Source organism: Miniopterus natalensis, chromosome 14, assembly GCF_054644295.1.
Source record: "Miniopterus natalensis isolate mMinNat1 chromosome 14, mMinNat1.hap1, whole genome shotgun sequence".
NCBI lineage: Eukaryota > Metazoa > Chordata > Mammalia > Chiroptera > Miniopteridae > Miniopterus > Miniopterus natalensis.
In genome coordinates, this window is record NC_142094.1 from 5,443,218 (window position 1) to 5,448,082 (window position 4,865).

Here is a 4,865-nt window from a genome sequence, read left to right on the forward strand (position 1 = left end):
CAGCTATATGGAAAGGTGGATCTCATCTTGAAACCACACACCTGTTACTCTCTGTGTTTCTATGGCACCCGCCCTGCCACCCTCTGTGCTTAAACAAAATTCATCAAGAGCTTTTCAAGTGTAACATGGGCCCAGGCTGGCTGCTGCTGACAGAACTGGCCCTATGTGAGTTGGCCAGGCTGGGGCCCCAGGGAGTCATCAGGGCAGAGCTAGTGTAGTTCCCCAGGCTAATGCCATGTGGGGGGAGTGTTTACCCCAGGATAAAGTAACCTGCAGGTGATTTAGCAGGAGGACTCAACCCAGGGGCACTGAAGGTTGTCCCTCCAGCCCTCACCCTGAAGCCACATAATTCAGTCTCACCCCCTGTCACTTGGAAACTCCCCCAGCCCCAGCTGCAGTCTTCACTGGAGCCCAGGGTGAGTGACCCTGAGCCAGAGATTGTGCGCTGTGTCTCTAAGGGGACACCTGGGTGCCTGGCAGCCTTCAGCTTCACCAGTGCATATGGAACCCCCCTGACGTTCACAGGCAGATGATATGTGGGATCTTCTTTCAGACACTGGTGCTCTGGGCTGGGGAGTCCATAGGGATGAGACTGCTTGCCCCTCAGGGGGGACCTCTGCAGCTGATATATGCCTCTGGATTCTCAGCTCCCTCATGTGGGTGTGGGGCCTGACTCTCGCATCTCCTCCCCTCCTACCAGTCTCAACATGGCTTCTCTGTAAATCTTTGGTTATTGACTGTGCAGCTAGCCTTCAATTAGTTATCAAGGCTGATTTTAGTTGTAGTTTTGTTGTGGTTCTGGGAGGAGGTGAGCGACGCTTCCACCCACTTCACCATCTTGGACCCTTCTTCATGCTGACCTTTTCTTGTTTCCTCAGGTAAGCCTAGGTTGCTCTGAACTTCTCTTTTGTAATGGTTTTCTTGCACCGCATTGATTTTTGGAAAGTTGTATTTCTGTTTCCATTTTTCTCAAGGTATTTTTAAATTTCCTCTTTGATGTCTTCACTGACACATCTGTTGGTTGCTTAGTAGCATGTTTTTTAGTCTCCAGGTGTTTGTGTTTTCTTCAGTTCTCGTCTCATACTCGACTTCCAGTTTTATACTGTTGTGGTTGTAAAAGGTGCTTCATATGACTTCAATCTCCTTAAATTTACTGAGGCTTATTTGTGGCCTAACAAGTGTCTATCATTGAGAATGTTCCATGTGCACTTGAGAAGGATGTGTATTCTGCAGTTTTTAGTAAAATGGTCTGATATGTCTATTAAGTACATCTCATCTAATATGCCACTTAATGGAAAAGTTTTCTGTTTGGATGATCTATCCATTGATGTAAGTGAGGTATTAAAGTCCCCTTCTATTCTAGTAACACTGTCAATTTCCCCTGTGCGTCTATTGCTGTTTGCTTTATGCATTTAGGTTCTCCTACTTCAGGTGCATAAATGTTTACAAATGGTCCTCCTCTTGGATTGATCACTTTACCACTGTGTAGTGCCAGACTTGGTCTTTTGGTTTTAAAGTCTACTTTGTCTGTCTGGCTAGAACCATGCAATTCGCAGAAGCATGCCCCGCAGTGCATAGCAGGGCACCCCAGAGCTTGGTGTCAGCCTGCTCCTTGGAGCCTTGCTGTGCAGTCTGAGGCATGTGGCCATCAGGAACCAGGAGTAAGCCATTTCCACACCTCATTGAGCCTTTGGATTCTGTACAACCAGGAAAGAAAACCTTCAGTGTGAATAAACTGGACAATTAAAGATGTGGACGCTTACCGTTTTCTATCCAAGTTCTCCTGGAGGCAGCCATTCAGAAATGTGGTCAATTTTTGGTGAAGAAAAGTGACATTGAAGGTGTCCTGAGTTGGCACGTCACACAGCATGTGAGCACAGAAGTGCCCCTTCAGCCTGCCCCCACCACCCTGCAGGGCGTGGGGCGTGCCAGCCCTGGCTGACGTTGCTGCAGTGTGTGATGCTGTGAGAGGGTTATGAGGAAATCCCGGGAAAAGAACTCCTGCCTGATCTTGTAGCCGATCATTTCATCCAGGTGGATATCAACAAAAGGGCAGACAGTTACAGGGGAATCAATACCTAGAATTAGAAACAGATAGAAAACAACTTGAATTTTTAAAGTGGGGTTCTTAGGCGTTTGGCAACATGTGGATTATTCCCCCTGGCACAGGAATCACCCACCAGGTGAATTTGGCAGGGGTGGGTTTAATCAGAAGGGACATTGTTACCCAGAGAGCCTCGTGGTCTTGGGTTCACATATTACCATGACTGTGTGTGTTCTCGGTTGGGGCTTGGGTGGTGAAGCAGAAGCTGTCACCCTGGGTCATCCAGTGAGCATGGTGCTCCTCCAGGTGATTAGCTACAGGTTGATGGGAAATCCCTGCACTCTGTTAACATGCACTGACATTGTTTAACCATTACCCAGCACCTCTGCCTCGTTAGAGGTGGACAAATTTGTTGTTTTTTGAGCCAGGAGTAGCCCAGTTGTCCATTGCTGACCAAGCTACAGTTGCCAACATATGTCCAGAGTATGGAGCAACTGCTCCCTTTTGCCTGGTTGATGAAGTTGGTATTAGATGCCTGGTGCAGACAGGTCATGACGGAGGAAAAAGAAAGCACATTAAAAAGAATCTTCTATCTGTAGGACTGTTTCAGGGTTTCAGTCACCCTTCTCAAGGCCCAGACTTTGCCCAAGTCGTGAGATTAGATTTGAAAACAGTGGTGCCTTGTTGCAGGTCACTGTGTCCAACATGAAAAGGGACTTTGAGAGCTGCCTTGGAGCCAAGTAATGGTTTAAAAGAGTCCAGGTTGCTCCGGACCATTGTAACAACCCCACGATATTTATCTATAATAATAGCCATTTGCCCTTGTTCGTGGTTCTGTGGTAATCACTGCTATTACTAGCTGCACAAGCACCAGTAATCTGTGATGTTAGGAGCAGGATTGTTAGCAAAAAAATCTGTGGATGCTGGCGTGAATGTGAAGCCTTCCATCAAAACTAGCCCATCTCCAGGGAGTGGTGTGATCATCTGCTTCCTGTGAGAGAGTGGAGTCCTGCCTTACCTGTCTCAGCTGGGCTTTGATGTGGGCACTATGGTTGCATGTCCAGGATTGGCAACAGTGAGCCCTTGCCTGAAGCTGTGGGAGCTGTTGGGCTACTAGCTGGGAAGTGGAGTTTTGAAGGTCAAGTCCATGCCAATACCCAGGTGAACTATTTAGTCTCTCCACCTACAGTAATAGCACATGCGAGTGCTAGGACCATCATGTGTGACTTGGAGAAAGAGCCACTGGTAAAAGCAAAGATATCTGGCCAACTGGGGAGGACATCCAGGCAGTGGAGTCAGCTTCCATCCCTGGGTTGTTTATGGAAGTTTATCAGAAAATAGAGCCCAAATGGGAGCCCCATGAGATACTCTGTATTACTGAAATCCCAAATTTACATGTTGAAGTCACGACTCTTCTTTCACACCTGACTTTTCGTGGTTAGCCCCTAAATCTATAGTGGATGCCTATGTGCTACTATATTCAGGAGATTCAATAACAACTGACCACATCTCTCCAGCTGGAAGTATTGCAAGACACAGCCTCATTTCTCACTACTTACCTACCAGTAGCCCGACCCAACGCCTAGGCAACATTTGCCCACATCAGGTGATTAAACAAATTTTTGGACAAACAGGCACACAGACTACACATCTGTCTCTGGAGAAATTCTGGACGTGTTCAGTTCTGTTGAGTGGTACCGCAGGTGGGCCTTCCTGGGTCCTTCTGGCCTGCAAACAGTAGGTACAGCTTGGGCAGCTTGCAACTGGGCAGCCAAGGGCACCTTCCTCCTGGGAATCAAAGCCGTTTGGGCTGAGTTACCTGTGTGTTCACAGCAGTAACTTGGTCAGAATGGGGGTGATCTCCCTTGACTGTCCCCTTGGGGAGACTGATGACTCCCTGAGACTCACAGGGCTGGAACAGTACACTGCCTGCATTCCAGAAAACCTCACCACAAGTGAAAGTCCAGGTCACTCTGCACACCAGCCGTGAAGACCATCCAGGCTGTCATGAGGTTTGACACCAATGTGGAGCTCACTTATTTCCACATTGGGGGCATCCTCGAGTTCTGGGCCCACAGGATGGCCAAGTCGGCCCTGGTTTCTTAGGAGACTTGCACTGGGAGCTGCCCCGAGCAGTGTGGGGCTTCCACGTGGGGCCCTCCACCCGGGCCGGCTGGGCACCGGCCTTTCTTCCAGGCACAGAACCAGCAGTTCCTATGTTTTAGAATTTGGAAGCTAGAATGGTGGGAGTGTCAATAGTGCCAGAGAGAACTAAGCTTGTCTTTAAACTTGCTGGTTACAAGATGTGAGTTTTCACTCTTAGCCTGTCACTGTTCAGCTGAGCACAAATAAGTCTCCCCAGAGGGTGTCTCCTGTCCTCTTTTTCATTCCTCTGTTGTCAGCTTAATGACACCTTTCCCTTGAGGGTCGCCTTTGCCTAGCACACCAGTGTTGACCGGCAAGGGTGGGTGGGTAAGAACTTTTGCACACTTTAAGTCACAGGGGCTATTGCAATTCTGCCCCCCACCCCTTCTGAGTGAATGACCCAGACACCTTGCTGACAGGTCAAATGTTGACACTTTGATTATGGCCTTTTGAGGGATCAACATCAAAGAAACTCGAAATTTCCTTTTATTATCTTCAAGATTTCTCCGAAAACTGAATATTTTTCAAGAGGATAACTTCGGAGTGATTTTAGAGAGAGACACACACAGAACATTTCTAATTTGAAGAAAATTAAATCTACTTTCAAGGGAAAAAATAAATCTATTTTGTCTGATACAAGTATTGCCACCCCAGGGTTTTGCTTATTTGTCTCTGT

At 47.7% G+C, this 4,865-nt stretch overlaps 1 pseudogene; it reads left to right on the plus strand.

The window, feature by feature from the left end:
- Positions 1 to 1,639: 1,639 nt before the first annotated feature.
- Positions 1,640 to 4,150, plus strand: LOC107537001 (cytoplasmic aconitate hydratase pseudogene; annotated as a pseudogene).
- Positions 4,151 to 4,865: the final 715 nt, after the last annotated feature.